Source organism: Lepidochelys olivacea (genome assembly GCF_965140295.1).
Source record: "Lepidochelys olivacea isolate rLepOli2 genome assembly, chromosome: 3".
Classification (NCBI taxonomy): Eukaryota; Metazoa; Chordata; order Testudines; family Cheloniidae; genus Lepidochelys; species Lepidochelys olivacea.
In genome coordinates, this window is record NC_140413.1 from 47204464 (window position 1) to 47223818 (window position 19355).

A 19355-nucleotide genomic window follows, 5' to 3' on the forward strand; every position below is an offset into this window, starting at 1 on the left:
TTCATTGTGGGTAAATGGTAAAGGATATGTAAGGCAACATGGGTTTACCAAATGTAGATCATGCCAGATTAACCTGATTTCTTTCTTTGAGAAAATAACTGATTTTTTTAGATAAGGGAAATGCAACCATGCTAATATATTTAGACTTCAGAAAAGCATTTGACATGATACCACATGAGAAATAATTAGTTAAATTAGGCCTGGTCTACACTACGAGTTTGTCGGATTTAGCAGCATTAAATCGAATTAACCCTGCACCCGTCCACACAACGAAGCCATTTTTTTCAACATAAAGGGCTCTTAAAACCGATTTCTGTACTCCTCCCCAATGAGGGAATTAGTGCTGAAATTGACATCGCCATTTTGAATTAGGGTTAGTGTGGACGCAATTCAAAGGTATTGGCCTCCAGGAACTATCCCACAGTGCACCATTTTGACCGCTCTGGACAGCACTCTGAACTCAGATGCACTGGCCAGGCATACAGGAAAAGCCCTGGGAACTTTTGAATCTCATTTCCTGTTTCGCCAGGTGAGCTCATCAACACAGGTGACCATGCAGAGCTCATCAGCACAGGTGACCATGCAGTCCCAGAATCAAAAAAGAGCTCCAGCATGGACTGAACGGGAGGTACTGGATCTGATCGCTGTATGGGGAGAGGAATCCATGCTATCAGAACTACGTTCCAAAAGATGAAATGCCAAAACATTTCAAAAAATCTCCGAGCCCATGAGGAACAGAGGCTACAGCAGGGACGCAACACAGTGCTGCATGAAACTTAAGGAGCTCAGACAAACGTACCAGAAAACCAAAGAATCAAACAGACACTCCGGAACAGAGCCCCAGACATGCCACTTCTACACTGAGCTGCATGCAATTCTGGGGGGGGGCGCCACCACTACCCCACCCCTGTCCATGGACTCCGATGATGGGGTACTCTCCGCGATGCCTGAGGATTTTGCAGACGGAGAAGATGAGGAGGAGGAGGACGAGCTTGAGGAGAGCACACAGCACACTGTTCTCCCCGACAGCCAGGATCTTTTTATCACCCTGACTGAAATACCCTCCCAAGCCAGAGAAGGGACCTCTGGTGAGTGTACCTTTTTAAATATAATACATATTATAAAAGCAAGCATTTTTTAATGATTAAGTAGCCCTGAGGACTTGGGATGTGTTCGTGGCCAGTACAGCTACTGGAAAAGTCTGTTAATGTGTCTGGGGATGGAGCGGAAATCCTCCAGGGACATCTCCATGAAGCTCTTCTGGAGGTACTCTAAAAGCCTTTGCAGAAGGTTTCTGGGGAGAGCAGCCTTATTCCGTCCTCCATGGTAGGACACTATACCACGCCATGCTAGTAGCAAGTAATCTGATATCATTGCATGACAAAACCTGGCAGCATATGGTCCCGGTGTTTGCTGGCATTCAAGCAACATCCGTTCTTTATCTCTCTGTGTTATCCTCAGGAGAATGATATCATTCGTGGTAGCCTGGTTGAAATAGGGGAATTTAATTAAAGGGATATTCAGAGGTGGCCGTTTCTACTCGGCTGTTTGCCTGTGGCTGAAAAGAAATCCTCCCCACAGTTAGCCACTCCGGGGGGGGGGGGCATTGGCGCTGAGCTGTTTGCGTTTGGCTAGCAGGGATCTTGCCTGATGCCAGCCACGCGGTGGGGTGAGGGGTAAAACAATCATCCCAGAGAATTAGATGGGGGGAAGGGTTAGTTTGGTTTCTGCTGCTGCACGTTAACAGGAAAACCGCAGCACTAAATGGCCAACTCAACGTGCTTTGCTTGGTATGGGAGAGGAGGGCGCTGCTGATATGAAGGTTGCAGAAGCCGAAATACTATGGCTTACCCTGGCCGCCTGCAAGCCGAATTCTGTTGCCCGGCACTGCGTGTGTGAGCTCTAACACCAAAGCCGCAGGCACTCAATATAAGATGCAAAATGCGACCTTATACCAAAATCACATGTGCTATGTAATGTGACTAGTGTTGTTCACCATGAAAGAGTATAGCCATTGTTCTGTAAAATGTATCTTTTTAAATACTTCACTCCCTTTTTTTCCTCCAGTAGTTGCAAATGTTTCAAGCCTCCCTCCTCTGTTCCAAAGGCTATCTCAGATAAGGTGGCGAAAAAAATGCACGCACGATGACATGTTCTCTGAGCTCATGCAGTTTTCCGGCACTGACAGAGCTCAGCAGAATGTCTGGAGGGACACAATAGCAGAGTACAGGAAAGTGGCCGATGAACGTGAGGAGAGGTGGCAGCAGGAAGATCAGAGGAGGCATGAGGCAATGCTGGGGCTACTGTGGGATCAAACAGATGTGCTCCGGTGTCTGGTGGAGGTTCATGAATGGCAGCAGGATCACAGACTGCCGCTGCAGCCCCTGTTTAACTGCCCTCCCTCCTCCCCAAGTTCCATACCCTCCTCACCCAGACGCCCAAGAACATGGCGGGCGGGAGAAGGGGAGGCACCCAACCACTCCATCCCAGTGGACAGCCCAAGCAACAGAAGGCTGTCATTCAACAAGTTTTAAAGTGGCCTTTTCCTTCCCTCCTAACCTCCTCCCACATCCCACACGGACTATCTTGTGAGTTCTCTCTATTTTTATAATCAATTAATAAAGAATACATGTTTTTTAAACAATAGAGACTTTATTTCCTTTGCAAGCAAGCTGTGATTGAAGTGGGGAGGGAGGGAGGCTTACAGGGAATTTAGAGTCAACCAAGGGGGCAGGTTTTCATCAAGGAGAAACAAACAGAAGTGTCACACAGTACCCTGGCCAGTTATGAAACTGGTTTTCAAAGCTTCTCTGATGCGCAGTGCTTCCTGCTGTGTTCTTCTAACCGCCCTGGTGTCTGGCTGCACGTATTCAGTGGCCAGGTGATTTGCTTCAACCTCCCACCCCGCCATAAATGTCTCCCCCTTACTCTCACAGATATTGTGGAGCACACAGCAAGCAGCAATAACAATGGGAATATTGGTTTCACTGGCGTCTGAGCAAGTCAGTAAACTGCGCCAACAACCCTTTAAACATCCAAATGCACACTCTACCACGATTCTGCATTTGCTCAGCTTATAGTTGAACAGCTCCTTATTACTGTCCAGGGTTCCTGTGTACAGCTTCATGAGCCAGGGCATTAAGGGGTAGGCTGGGACCCCAAGGAAAACTATAGGCTTTTCAACATCCCCAACAGTTATTTTCTAGTCTGGGAAGTAAATCCCTTCCTGCAGCCATTTAAACAGACCAGAGTTCCTGAAGATGCGAGCGTCATGAACCTTTTCCAGCCATCCCACATTAATGTTGGTGAAACGTCCCTTGTGATCCACCAGTGCTTGCAGCACCATTGAAAAGTAACCCTTGCGGTTTATGTACTGGCTGCCCTGGTGGTCCGGTCCCAAGATAGGGATATGCGTTCTGTCTATAGCCCCACCACAGTTAGGGAATCCCATTGCAGCAAAGCCATCTAGTATGACCTGCACATTCCCCAGGGTCACTACCCTTGATATCAGCAGATCTTTGATTGCATTGGCTACTTGCATCACAGCAACCCCCCGCAGTAAATTTGCCCACTCCAAATTGATTCCCGACTGACCGGTAGCTGTCTGGCGTTGCAAGCTTCCACAGGGTTATTGCCACTCGCTTGTGAACTGTGAGGGCTGCTCTCATCTTGGTATTCTTGTGCTTCAGGGCAGGGGAAAGCAAGTCACAAAGTTCCATGAAAGTGCCCTTATGCATGCGAAAGTTTCGGAGCCACTGGGAATCATCCCAAACCTGCAACACTATGCGGTCCCACCACTCTGTGCTTGTTTCCTGGGCCCAGAATCAGCGTTCCATAGCATGAGCCTGCCACAGTAACACTATGATCTCCAAATTGCTGGGGACCGCGGTTTTAGAGAAATCTGTGTTCGAGTCCTCATCACCGCGCTGCCATCGCCTCCTTGCCTGGTTTTTCAGGTGCTGGTTCTGCATAAACTGCACGCTAATGTGCGAGGTGTTTACAGTGGTCATAACTGCTGCGGTGAACTGAACGGGCTCCAGGCTTGTCATGCTATGGCATCTGCTCGGACAATCCAGGGGAAAGGGTGTGAAATGATTGTTTGCGGTTGCTTTCACAGAGGGAGGGAGGAATGACTGACGACATTTACCCATAACCACCTGCGACAATTTTTTGGCCCCATCAGGCATTGAGAGCTCAGCCCAGAATTCTGATGGGCAGCGGGGACTGCAGGAACTGTGGGATAGCTACCCACAGTGCACCGCTCCGAATGTCAATGCTTGCCACGGTACTGTGGATGCACACCACCGAATTAATGTGCTTAGTGTGGACACATGCACTCTACTTTATACAATCTGTTCCCAAAAATCAACTTCTGTAAAATTGGAGTTCTTTTGTAGTGTAGACATGACCGTAGAGAAAATGGGGATTAGAACAAGAATTATAAAGTGGATAAAAAACTGGCTAAAGGGATGAAAGCTGAAAAGTTCTGTTCAGAAGTGAACTATCTGACTGGAGGGAAGTTACTAGTGGAGTTCTTCAGGACTCGGTCTTGGGACCAATCTTATTCAATATTTTTTTAATGACATTGGGACAAAAAGTTGAAGTCTGCTAATGAAATTTGCTATTTATGCAAAGATGGCAAGCATCATCAATTCAAAGAAGGAACAGACTATTGTACAGGAAGAACTGGATCACCTTGAAGTCTGGAATAATAGAAAGAGGATGAAAGTCAATAGTGCAAAGTGTAAGGTCATGCTCTAATCTATAAGAATTTCTGCTACAAAGTGGAGGTTCATCAATTGGAAACAACAGAGGAGGAGATAGACCTGGGGTTGATCACAGGATGATGATAAACCACTGATGTGATGGTGGCTGCAAAAAAGGTAAATGCAATCCTAGGATGTAGCAGGTGAGGTATTTCCAGCAGAGAGAGGGAAGTATTAATGCCATTGTACAAGGCATTTGGAATACTGTTTACAATTCTGGTCACCCATGTGCAAGAAAGATGAATTCAAACTGGAATGGGTCTAGAGAAGAGCTACCGGGATGATTAGGGGAATGGAGGGCCTGTCTTATGAAAGGACAGTGGAAGAGATTGGCTTCCTTGATCTTGCAAAAAGAAAGATAAGAGGGGATATGGTTGTTCTTTATAAATACATCAAGGGGAAAACATCAGGGAGGGAGAAGAACTATTTAAGATAAAGGACAATGTTGGCACAAGAACCAATTGGTATGTACTGGCCATGAACAATTCAGGCTGGAAATTAGAAGAAGATTTCTGACCACCAGAGGAGTGAGGTTCTGGAACAGCCTCCCAATAGGAGTTGTGGGGGCAAACAACTTAATTAGTTTTAAGAGACAACTCAATAAATTTGAATGGGATTTTATGACTCAGTTGCTTGTGATGGTAGGGAGTAGGGTTCGGCAGCACTGGATCATCCCTTCTGGTTTATGTCTTGTGTTCCTAAAGCTCATGCTTCAGGACCTCAGCCAGGCACTTGCAGGGGTCAGGAAGAGATTATTTTACCCCCAATGTATTCTGCCATCTTTTTGGTCTCCTTCCTTTGAAGTATCAGGGATGGTCACAGCTAGCAAACTGGATGGGTAGGCCAGTGCTCTGAGATGGTACCAAGTATTCTCTCTCTCATGTGTTTAGCTGGCTGGTTCTTGCTTAGGGTTCCAGCTAATTTTCTAGACAGAAGACCTGCAGTAAATCTAATCTAGCTGGATATAAGTAAAGTATCTGATACAGTTTCACATTGGAAATTATTAGTTAAATTGGAGAAGATGTGGATTTATACGAGAATTAAAAGGCAGATAAGGAACTGTTTAAAGAGGAGACTACAGTAGGTCATGCTGAAAGGTGAACTGTCAGGCTGGAGAGAGGTTAGTGGTGGAGTTCCTCTGGATTTGGCTTTTGGACCAATTTTATTTAACATTTTCATTAATGACCTTGGCACAAAAAATGGGAGTGTACTAATAAAATTTGCAGATTTCAGAATGTTGGGAGTTATTGCCAGTATGCAGGAGGCCTGCAATATCATACTGGAAGATCTGGACATCCTTGAAAACTGGAGTAATAGAAATGGGATGAATTTTAATAGTATTTTTAGGGGCTCACAAGAATATTTGCTATAAGGAAGGGACTTAGCAGTTGGAAGTGACAGAGGAGGAGAAAGCAATTGGTGTACTGGTCGACCACAGCATGACTATGAGCCACCAATGAGACACAGTCATGAAAAAGGCTAATGCAATCTTAAAATGCATCACGAGCGGTGTTTTCAGTAGAGATAAGGAAGTGATATTACTGTATACAAGGCACTGGTGAGACCTCATCTGGAATACTGTGTGAAATTCTTGTTTCCCATGTTTAAGAAATATGAAATCAAACTGGAAAAGCTGCAGAGAGGGGTTTCTGATGATCCAGAAGAATGGAGAACATACCTTACGACAGGGGACTTAAGGAGCTTGGCTTCTTTAGCATAACAAAATGGAGGGAAGATATGGTTGCTCTCTATAAATACATCAGAGGGATAAACACTAGGATGGGAGAGGAGCTATTTAAGATAAGGGCCAATGCTGACACAAGAACAAATGTGTATAAACTGTACATCAATAAGTTTAGGCTTGAAATTAGATTAAGGCATCTTAACATCAGAGGAGTGAAGTTCTGGACCACCCTTCTGAAGACAAGTAGTGGGGACAAAAACCCTAACTTGTTTCAAGACTGAGTTTGATAAGTTTATGGAGGGGATATCATGATTAGGTTGTCTACAATGGCATATGGCCCATCCATGACTGCAATTAACAAATATCTCCATATCAGCCTAAGATGGGACACAAGCTGGGGAGGACTCCAAGAGAATTCTTTCCCAGGTGTCTGGCTAGTGGGTCTCACCTATATGCTCAGTGTCTAACTGATCACCATATTTGGGGTCAGGAAAGAATTCCCTCCCCCAGCTCAGGTTGGCAGAGACCCTGGTGGGGGAGGTTGGGTAGCCTTCTTCTGCAGCATGGGGCATAGGTCACTTGCTGGTTAGAACTAGAGTAAATGGTGGATTCTCTGTAACTTGAAGTCTTTAAATCAAGGTTTGAGGACTTCAGTAACTGAGCCAGAGGTTATGGACCTATTATAGGACTGGGTTAATGAGGTTGAGTGGTAAGAGGTTTGCAGGAGGTCAGACCAGATGATCATGATGGTCCCTTCTAGCCTTAAAGTCTATGAAGTCTGTGATCACTATATGCAGGGTCAGGAAGGAATTTCCCCCCAGGTCAAATTAGCAGTGACTTTGGGGGTTTGGTCTTCCTCTGGAGCAGTGAGTGTGGGTCACTCTCTGGGATTATTTGAGGTATATCTCACTTAATAAGTACCCTGCCATTGCAGGAGCTTCAGGCATCAATACACCTCTGTCCCACTTATTGTCTGCCTGTGGCCTGTAAAACTTTGGTCTGGTTTTGGTTGTTGGCTTTAGTGTTGGTATTGAGTGGTGTTGGGAGCCTGTGATACAGAGGAGGTCAGACTAGATGATCTGGTGGTCCCTTCTGGCTTTAAACTCGGATGTCGTTTTCTGCTGTTACAACCAGGATCAATTCTGTTTCGCATTTTTGCAATTTCTGTTCAGATTGTGATATGTTCAGTTATGTTTCCAAGCATGGCTAAGTTCCTCAATCATGAACCCAAAGTGCAGTATGTGATGCTTGCTTTTGCAATGTAATTCTAAATTGAGAATTTGGGGCCAGATTTTTCAAACTTGAGTGCGTAACGTTGGTGACCCCAATAAAAGTGACCTGATTTTCAGAAGTACTGACAACTCCCATGCAAGTCGAGGGAAGCTGCAAGGGCTCAGTGCTCTGAAAATCAGGCTGCTTTAATTTCAGTGGCTAACTTTAGTCAACAATGCTTGAAAATACTGGCCTTCATCGGGTCTTCTGTGGTCTTACAATTAAGTTTAAAATGTTGGTTGGCTTGTTTGTTTGTTTTTTTACAATTTGCTGTCTTTTACTACTGTTTAGGACTTAGGTCTTAGTAGTCATAGAACCGGACAGGAAAAAAAAAATCATGGAAAATTTTGGTTTCAGCAAAAATCAAAAACCAAAACCTAAATATTTCAGTTTTGAAATGCTGATGAGGTATTTGATGTGCATTGTAGCTCAGGTGCCTTGAGCTCCCATTCTCACCTCTGGGATGGGCTCACTGGTCTGATGTCTCCCTGCTTGGTCTGAGAACATAGTGCATCAAGGAAGATTTTGTCTAGCTGGGGAGTCTGGCCCACAGAGGAGGATGGGAGTACAGACACCCCGCTCCCCCGACTTACGCAATCATTCCATTCCGGAAAGCCTTGCGTAACTCGAATTTTGCATAAGTCGGAAACGTATGCCCATACATTACACACAAATTTCCACAACTCGAAAATCCTATTTCTGGCTTATGGAACTTTTTCCATAAGTGGGAATTTGTGTTTGTCAGGTGTTGCATAACCTGGGGAGCGTCTGTACCAGACACCCAAACTACAATGTCCGTAAAACACCATGGCAGCATTTCAGAATCAAAATATTTCAGTTGTCAGATGAAAACTGATTTTGTTGTTTTGTTTTATTTGGGGGCATTCAGGTTTTCAGTAAAATCAAAATTGAACAGAGAAAGCAGACACTTTTCACAGAAACATTCATTTTGTCAAAAACCTAGGGAGGTGGTGGAATCTCCTTCCTTAGAGGTTTTTAAGGTCAGGCTTGACAAAGCCCTGGCTGGGATGATTTAGTTGGTGATTGGTCCTGTTTTGAGCAGGAGGTTGGACTAGATGACCTCCTGAGGTCCCTTCCAACCCGTGTGTGTGTATTTATAAAGCGCCTGTCACTTTGGGCTTGACCCTCCTCTTATTTACATCAGTGCTACAATTGTGTAAATCAGTTGTCTTCAGTGCAGTTACTCCTGATTTACACTGCAAGTCCTGATTTACACTTGCAACTCCACCATAACTTAAAGCCAATACACTCTCTCTCTCTCTCTCTCTCTTTTCTCTCCCTTCCAGTCCCCCACATAGATTACAGCCTGATCGTGGGAATACTCCCAGTGCTGAATACTCCCAATAGATGAGAAGTGTGCTGAGCTCGTTGTGCTGCTCAGCACCTGGCAGGACCAGTGTTAATATTTTGATATTGCTTTATTGGATCACATTTTGCTCCATGCAGATATGCCACTGTGTATATAGGCTTGTAATCATCAGTGCGTGCAGTGGTAACACGAAACTGTAATATGCAGGATACTCTTCTAAGAGTTGCTTAGATATAGAAAACATGAGTGGCAACATAATAAATCCAAAAAAAGATAGAAAGCTGGGAATATTTCCCTACAAACATATGCTGAACTTGGAGTTTAAAATACAATCGGTAATAAAATCTCTATAAAGATAAATCAGAATGAGTAGAGTGAAGAGATTAAATATAATCTGGAGTTCTCAAGTGCATACAAAATGGATGAACTCTTGGTCCCATTGAAGTCAATGGGAAAATGCCCATTGATTTCGATGGGAACTGTACATCTACATCTGCTCTAGGTGTTTTAAAGCATCCTTTATCATAGCATCTGAGCACCAAATTCAATCAAAACGTCATAGAACAAGCAGTGTAGGAAAACTAGACTGACCTCATGCGTCAATACTGTGATTGGAACTATGTCATAAATTTACAAATTTAGCATTTTACTTTGATGTCCTTTGGATGCATTGCCAAATGGCTATGTTGTCGGAGGATTGTTCAGCAACAAGAATGAACTCAACATGCAGCTGTGTGTGTGTTGTGTTGTAATGTTACTTTGACCCAGTCTTTTCAGGGAATACATTAAACACAGGAAGAGGAAAACCTCTTTTGTTTTGTACCTAGTCAACATTGGAAGAGGAAAACATCTTTTGTCGACCTCTTTCTTTACACCTGTATTCATCTACAGGAAAACTGCCTGGACTAATGTGTTGTCAGTAACGTGTTTGTCTTTGTACTCTAGGAAAACCTTAGTTAGGCCAAATTCATTCCTGGTGTAACTCCATCAAACCTCACACTAATGTCAAATTGGTTTAATTTGTTTATATCTGCTCATAATGCTGCCCTTTAACTCCTGTTATTCACTCGTGGTTGATAGGCCAAGAGGGCTATTCCAGATCCAAGATGCTGAGAACAGATTTCAGTTCCTAACATATGCAAATTGCTGACAGAAGATTAACAAAGACAATATTCAGACAGGAGTGGAGGGTTGGAGGGACTTCTACAAATTACATGATGTGAAAGAAGACCCTGTTCTAATAATATCATATGAAAGGACTATGGAAAACTAATCAGAGATTTTCCAAATGTGACTAAACACAGGTAAGAACCGCTCCCCCCAATTCGTCACCCCTCCAGGATAAAAATCAAATTAAAGGGCTGTGGAAGAAAGGAGCACGAAAGTAGTAACAAAAAAAATGGGAAAATGAATAAAGAATGGATCAGGTTAACAAAGGGGGAAATGAGAAGACAAAAATCCTAAGGCAAGACATAAGACTTTAGCAAAGCTCTTGTGTATCGCTGTAGACTGGTCTAAGGATCTGCAGAGCCCCAGAGCTACTCGACCAGGGGAAAGAGCAGGAAACTAGGCTAGGCTGTGAATTGCCTCCCTCTCTTATGCTGCAGCTATTGGGAAGATCTGGGAGCAAGTACCCAGCCTACAGCTGTCAGAGAAGGAAACTTCTGTTGTGCAGAGGATTTCAAAATTTGGGTTTTGTTCTGATTCACAACAAAATTTCCATGAAAGAAAAATCAGTGTGTGTGTGAAGCATTGGATTTAGACAGAACTGCATTCTTGGATGGAAAATGGTTCCATGAGAGGTTTTCTTCCCGTTCTAATCCAATTTCTCCTGTCCCATTGTTCCATGGGAAGATCGGGAACCTCCCATGCATTAAAGAGGCTCTCTTAAGTATGGGGCTGGTGGTATGTGCCCAGGGACAACCCAAGAGAGCTCAGCTACAAGAGCTGCCATAGCACTGGGGTTAGCGGGCACGTGTTGCGCTGCATTAGATTTAAGACTGGTCTTATTTGGTGCATTAACTGGCTTTTCACTGTTAATTTGTCTCCTTGACATCGGATGTGTTGCCTGAAAGTGTATCCAGTGCATTTCAAGTCTTATCAGTACAGCACACTAACTTAAGGGGAAACTAACCAAGCTAAACTATCATTCTTTTCCCTCTTCCTCTTTTCCAGGTCCCTTCCTTCACGGTCGGATGTTCTTTGTACAAATGTTAAAGAAAAGCAGACGTAAAGTAAAAGATGAACGCTTTATAGCCAAGCCCTAAGGTCTGCGCCAGGCTAGCCGCACTGGAAAAGTTTATCCCTCCACTGTGTAGAAGTCCCGTGGGCGGAATACCACCGCTGCATTACAACCTGCACCCTTCAATATTGTGCAGCTGGGGGCGGGGAGGGGTCCCTAATCTGCCTCGATCTGCTGCGAGTCTTTCCCTTTAGCACCTGCAGTAATTTCTTTCAGCGCCACTCCGCATGTTTCTTTCCTAAAGCTCGCTCTCTGCTGGAGTCTAGTGCCAGGACTTTCAAACCCCAGCCCGGCAGAATCTGCGGTGGCATCATCTTGCCTAACGCACGTGCAGCATCTGCGCCTAAGTGGCAAACGGACTTGACTTTGCTTTTCACGGGTTGCAGCTGTGGAAAGTAGCGTGGGCCCCCTTTTTTTTTTTTTTTTTTTTTTTTTGCAGCCAAGGGCCATTTCCCTTGGCTGGATCAAGCCGCCCGCCTGATCATTCGCGCTCTCATTGGCAGGGGATTTGATCCGGTTAAAAACCCAGCCCCCCACCAGCGCGTCCCTGGGGAGGCGCATAGATCAAGGGGAAGGGGCAGCAGGGTTGCGCGGGGCGGCCGGAGTGCCAAGCGGGGCTGGGTTCTCTCGGTGCGCTCTGCGGAGCAGGGGCCTGGCGAGGCAGGGCTGAGCGCGGCGCCCCGCTGCCCAATCGCCGCCCTTGGGCAGGGCAGCCGAGCGCTGTTCCGCCACCCGCGGTGCTGAAAACAGCCTGAGACCCGAGCCGGTGCCTGGCCTTCACCCGCAGTCCACTCCGCCCAGCGCCCGCAGCCGCCGCAGCCGCACGATGAGCTCTCTCCTGTTCCTAGGTAAGTTCGCCCGGTTTGTCAGTGCTGGGGAGGAGGCAGAACCTGCTACCAGCCGGCTGGTCTGCAGGCGCCCGCCGCTGCCGCTGCCTCCCCTGCCCCGGTCTCACCTGGCTGGCACTCACCTGCCGGCTCCCGAGCTCCCTGCATCGCGCCGGGATGCACAGCGCGCGTGTGTGCATGGCTAGCTCGCGAATGAACCTCCCCCGTGGGCCTGCCTCTCCCCCGTGAGGCACCCACGGGGTGTACGCACCTCATTTGGGTGCATCAGCGCCCACCTGCCCATCTCATCCCTACCTATCTCTTCTGTCTGCATCTCCCTTTTGTGCATGCATCCTCACCAGTGTGCGTGGCTTGCCTTTAGAAGGGAGAAGATTTGCTCTCTTGTAAAAAGTAGTTTTACTTTTGTGTTCCAAAGTCCCCACTCTGATTGCATGTAGCTATTCAAATCATCATTTACTAGCATCATGCCTAGAGGCTGCCTTTCCATGAAATAACATAATGTAAGAATTGCATCTTCAAAACGGGGCATGGACTCGAACTGAACCCAGAGAGGTAGTTTTCCCCCCAGGCTCGCATAGATTTGTATTTGATGCTTTCCAGTTTGAGAAGTCTATTCAGATTCGCTCTGTGTTGAACATGGGATTTGTCAACTATGCTACTAGCCGTCAGTGAAGTGAGCTTAATTCTCTACACACCATTATTGATGCTTTATGTGTCAGATGAATTTCCCTTTCCTGGAGCTCATGCCTGATTTGATCCCTATTTATTTATTCTCGCTGCTGCTGGAAAACTGCAAGGTGTGGATGAGCAGGTGCTCACTTCACACTCAAGTGTGATCTCTAGGGTTGTACTTTGCTGAACAGGGCACCTAACAAACTTATTCAAACGAGTCCCTGGTAATATGTTCAAGTCTGTAAACACCACACAGGAACAAGAGTGTTCTTTTGTGATCTAGCATGAGCATTGATAAGAAACTCAGCCATCAAGAAGACCTGCAAATGGGATGCCTTGTCTAAACAAACAGTCACTTGTTTGCTGAGTGGAAAGCATAAGTGCAGGTAGTACCATAAGAAGAGTTATTGACATTTCCCTTTGGTTTTGAATGGAAAAAGAGAAATCAATAAAGCTGGTATATAGGAAGCTGATAGAAGAGAATAAGATGAAATGCTGTTCCTATACATTTAACTCTTTGTTCCTGCTCATTTTTATCCTTCATTTTCCCACTATGTTCTGCATATCGGTACTCTCAAAGCCATTAACTTTCTATTCTGCTGTTTAAAACAACATTCCACTTAGTTACTTCTGGCTTTAGAGCTACTAGCTTCAAAATTCACACAATATACGGTACATCACTCCCTTTTGTAGCCTACCCTTACTTTTTTCTATCTGTCTAGCTGTTTATATAGCTAAAGCACTGGATCAGGACTCAGGAGATCCTGGTTCAATTCCTAGCTCTGCCAGAGATATCTTTTGTGACCTTGGGCAAGTAATTTAATACCTCTGTGCCTCAATTTCCCATCTTTAAGATGGAGATGATACTTATTTCCTTTCTCTTGCCCTTTGTCTGTTTGACTTGTAAGTTCTTCAGGGCATGGACAGTCTCTTACTTCATGCATGCACAATATCAGGCACAATGAAATATGAATTTTGTTTGAGGCTTTTATGTGCTACTGCAATACAATTGTATTAATTGTAATCTAGCTCCGGATGGATCCCCCTCAGGTTACTAAGAGAGGTGGTTGTGGTAGGACATTCTCCCTGAATGTCCAAAAAATCTGGAGTTCACTACTTACTGTAACAATGGTGACAGGCTGTGAAAATGTTTAGGGAAATTAGCAAAATTAGGTGGGTCTGTTGCACATCAGAAAGTTCCAGTTACTGGCCCTAACGTTGTATAGTACAGAGGAGTCAAGAGATAATCTAGAGCCACTGTCATGTCATTAGACATGGAGAAGCCGTTTGATAGGTTTAATGGCTTTAGAGATTTTGATTTTGGAAAGGCAGCTCAGTTTAGTAGGAATCAGAAGAAAGTCTGAGCTGGTAACTGGCTGCTCCCCCTGTCCAAGCTCTAGCTGTTCATGTGCAAGGAAGGGTTCTGAAGGGCTAGGTTGGCAGGAGGGAGATTAAAGATACAGTGACCATGTTCACAGAGCTTTGGTGGTATTGAACCCAGCTGGAGTCTTAAGTCCCCCCACTGCAGGAGGAACAGGCTAATGTCTGAACTGTCCATTCAATTAGGCTCACTTCCCAGAGAAGTTTCTGTGACCCTGATTCTCCACTGGCTTACCCCATCAAAGTGTGTGCAAAATGCTTTCAAATCAGAAATAGGTCTAAATGACTTTACAAGGGGAAGACCATAAACAGACCCCTGACCCACAGCTGGTATATATGGCAGTTGGAGTCATCCCTTAGGGGAGGTGGTATTGTCCTCCTTGTCCCAGGGACAGGTTTGGGTTCCTTCTGGCTGAATGCAAGCTGCAGAAAGATGACTGAATGGGCGGTACTGAGCAGAGGTAGCTGTCCTGGCTATGAACTCAGATTGGATCCAGCAGCTAGGAAGGATGTCCATGAATTCGTTTTCTCAGTACCAGCTCTGTTAGCTTAAGGTAAATGTATGTGATGTCACTAATGAGATATTAAATATTGGTGCACCTGCCAGTGATGGAAAGTTAAATGTTAATACACTTGTAAACCTAAACATTCCCTATAGTAACAATATTGCCTCACAACACAGCACCATTTCCAAAATACATGACATCAGTGCTAAACAGGAGCAGTTGTTTAAAATTGTTCTCTTAACAGAACCATGTTAAATGTGTGAAAGTCATCCCAGTGCAGAGGGCCTGGGCAAGCCCCTAGAAAACATTAATTGCCCTTTTCAATCTGGGGTTAAGGAGCACAGAGCATTCTTTGAATGGCCACATAAGATTCTGTGAATGTCACCTGGAATGAACAGTAATCTCTGATCCTCTGAGGGACTGCCAATGAAACCACTCCCATGAAGTGCTCAGCTACTTGCATGATCAGGCCCTAAATTAATGTCTGAAAGTTAATTTAACAGAAAAAATAAAATAACGTGTTATCATAGTAAAGATAGTTTTATCATAGGAATGCATTATCTCAGACCGTCTCTTCTCCTCCAGCAAGGCCAATCTAATTTCCTGCTGATAAGATAAGCAACAGGAGACATTTAGATATACGTCTCTACCATGCAACTGACACCTCAGTCTTCAGTTTTTCATGCTAGGTGCGCAGTTCAAAAACAGGCTTTAAGTTCAGTATATTTGGTACCACTGTAAAAGAATTTAAAATTTTGTGTTTTACCCAAAATTGATGCATCCCCCCAAATAATGTAAATAGAAGGAAACATTTTATGTAATAAGAAATACACTGTATCATCGTTCAGTTCTACAGCTGTTAAATTTTTTTTTAATATTGATTGATATGAGTATCCTGTAGCATCTGGCTTTAGCAAACTGCAGTGGAAGTTTCAGAGTGGTAGCTGTGTTAGTCTGTATCAGCAAAAACAACAAGGAGTCCTTATGGCACCTTAGAGACTAACAAATGTATTTGAGCATAAGCTTTTGTGGGCTAGAACCCACTTCATCAGATGCATGGAGTGAAAAATACAATAAGCAGTGTATATATATATATCACAGCAGATGAAAAGTTGGGAGTTGCCTTACCAAGTGGGGGGTTCAGTGCTAATGAGGCCAATTCAATTAAGGTGAAAGTGGCCTATTCTCAACAGTTGACAAGAAGGGGTGAATATCAAGGGAGGGAAAATTACTTTTGTAGTGCTAATGAGACCAATGCAATCAAGGTGGACATTATCCATGTCCAACAGCTGACAAGAATTGAATTGACCTTAATTGAATTGGCCTAATTAGCACTGACCCCCACTTGGTAAGACAACTCCCATCTTTTCATGTGCTGTGATATATATACTGCTTACTGTATTTTTCGCTCCATGCATCTAATGAAGTGGGTTTTAGCCCACAAAAGCTTATGCCCAAATAAATTTGTTAGTCTCTAAGGTGCCACAAGGACTCCTCTTTGTTTCTGAAGTGGAAGTGAAATCCAGTGTTTCTCTGAGTTTTATACTTCCCTTTTACTTTAACGCTTTGTATAAGGACTGCAATGCCCTTACATTTCTGTATTGTCATGAACTGATGAAGAAAGTAGTTCTTGAAAGCTTGTATAACATTATTTTTTCCATTAGGTCAGACAGAAGATCCTGGGTCAAATTCTGGGCTCACTTATGCCAACACAAATCTGAAATGACACAACTGAATACAATGATGTTACTCTGGATTTACCCTGAAAGCTCCCACTGGATCAAACTTAAGACACTGGAGTTGTATCAGTGCCAAGTCTGCCGAATCACAATTGTTTTGTGATTGGAAAAATAATAGGAAATTTTGTATATTGCTAAGTAATAAAAAGCTAACTTGTTCATTTGTCATTACATGCAATCTATAATAAATCGCACTGTACAATTCATAGCATGAATGCAAGCAGGCAGATGTTTACCTGTAGTACTAACTAATCATTATTATCTACTTTTACAGTATTAGTTGTATACTTCAAAAACACATCTGCTTCCCAGACCACTGACTGTCTGAACCTGAGAGAGCAATGCATTCGTGCTGCAAATGGATGTGAAAGTGTCTGGAATGTAATTGAAGATGCCTGTAATATTTCAGGTAACAGTTACAGTCTATACTGCCATGGTTTTTTGATTGCGATAAGTCAAACAAAACTCTTTGTCCATATTATATCAGGTTATTTTATATCTTATTCTGGTTTCACATGAGTGTAGAACTGGAGTGACTCCACTGATGTCAAGGAGAGTCCACATGTGCATGCGACATGTAAAAGCTGTGCATGTGACAGCAGAATCAAAGATAATTACAGGCCTAGGGATTTCAGGACCAGGCCTACAATTGTGAAGTCCTTAGTAGGGATCAAATTCTGCCCTCCGTTTCACTCATGCAAACTCCTTTTCAATGCAGTGAATGAGGTTTCAGAGATCAGATTGTGAATCCCAGTCAACAAGTTCAGTCCAAAGGGAATTTTGATACCATATAAGAGCTGAGTAAAAACTAAGTAGTGATTCCAGAATGTAGCCCTCAACATTTTCAACTTGAGAATCATTTTCCAATAAAATACCATCTTCCGTAATTCAGCAATAAGAGAGTAGAACGCTTCAGGCAATGTCAGCGTTACTTAGAATAATTTTGAAGTAATATTAGAATATGAAATAAATAAATTCTGACATGCATGAAAGAAATATGCAGAGGTGTCATATTAATGTTGTTCAGTTAACTGGCACCAACATGTCAGAATGAATCATTTCTAGGGAATGATAATACAATAAATTGCAGGTGCTGAATATGACTGATCTCCCTTCAGTTGTTTAATGCATAACACAGATTTTCACCTACACAAGAACAGGAAATCAGTCTCACTGTCTCTGCTTATTACCTTAAGGAATAGGAAAATCATTTTTTATAAACAGTTTAATACTTTCTACAGTATTGTGTATATACATAAAACATTCATATTAGAGCCAGTCATAAGATTATTTGAAAACATTTTCAATAAAGAATGATGTTTTAAATCCAAATTTTGGTGGAACATTTTCATTTCATTGAGAATTTTTGGTTTTTCAATAAAAAGCCAAACAATTTTCATTTAAAAAAAATTAGGGAGAAATATTTTGGTGCAAAACAATTACCATTTTTGACTAATTCTAATATATATCTGATTAGTGCATCCAAAGGCTCATGGAGCTTTGTACTAGGTACATCTTATCTTAATAAATATGATTACTTTTTAATTGGGGGTGAATCAGGTAATACTGTCTGAATACTACCAGTAATACAATTGGCCTGCAACTCAGCCTAATCTCTGTTGTAAAGCAAATGTAAAACTTTTTAATAGCTCAAATCAAAAAGTTCTCCCCTCTTGCTGCTTATTGTCTTCTTGAACCTACCACATAAAATTCCTTCTGAGTCAGTCAACAACCCATTTCTTTTTAAAATGGATCCTAAAAACTCACTTCCTTCTGTGAGGACTTTCAGTGTTAGCTCCCCAAATAGAGTGGATATGGAGAAAGAGAATAAATTATGGGGTGGTGTGCTATAAAGGGTTTATTGGCATGAGTTTGGAGTGAACTTCATTGCTGATAAAGGGTAAAGCCATGAGTGAGTGCAAACACTTAGCCCTACCAGTGGAGATGCACATCACACATCAGGAGATTCTTTGTGAACTAGATTTAAGACCATATTTTGTCCTTCATCTTCAATGAAGAAGATTAAATTCCCATTGACAATGATGGATTCTGCTTGTGGCTGGGGGGACAGATTATGACCTAGAAAGTGTCAGCCACAGCTATTTGTCAGAAGTCTTGCAGTCATATTTATACAAATTGTGTGTGTGTGTGTGTATATATATATATATATATATATAAGCTAAATCATTAGTAGGTCCCAAAGCTGAAATTATGCTTAGATTTTAAATCAAGAGGTCATTTTTGTAAGTGCCCTTGTAATGCATATATATATTATAGTTGGAATGTGTTATCTTCTGCTAATCAGTAATAAAAGGAACAAGAATTAAAAAAACAGCAACAAAAATATTGTGACATACTCACCACACAGCTGAATCAATACTGTGTATAAACACAATAGTCCTGGTAGTAGAAACATACTTGTTTAGTACATGGTCTAACTTGTTATATGAAGCCTGCTTAATCCTTTTGTACCACATGATTTTTGACTTCATTGGAGCTAGGATTTCACCCTGGTAACTGATATCTCTATCTACTTCATGGTAGCTGAATGCCTTACAGAAATTACCGTTGGGCAAAAATGTCCCAAGTGCTCTCATAAGAAAATAAGAACAGTCATAGTGGGTCAGACCAAAGGTTCATCTAGCCCAGTATCCCAGTAGCCAATGCCAGGTGCCCCAGAGGGAATGAACAGAACAGGTAATCATCAAGTGATCCATCCCCTGTCGCTCATTCCCAGCTTCTGGCCAACAGAGGCTAGGGACACCATCCCTGCCCATCTTGGCTAATAGCCATTGATGGACCTATCCTCCATGAATTTATCTAGTTCTTTTTTGAACCCTGTTATAGTCTTGGCCTTCACAAAATCCTCTGGTAAAGAGTTCCATAGGTTGACTGACATAGTGTGGAAAAAAATAC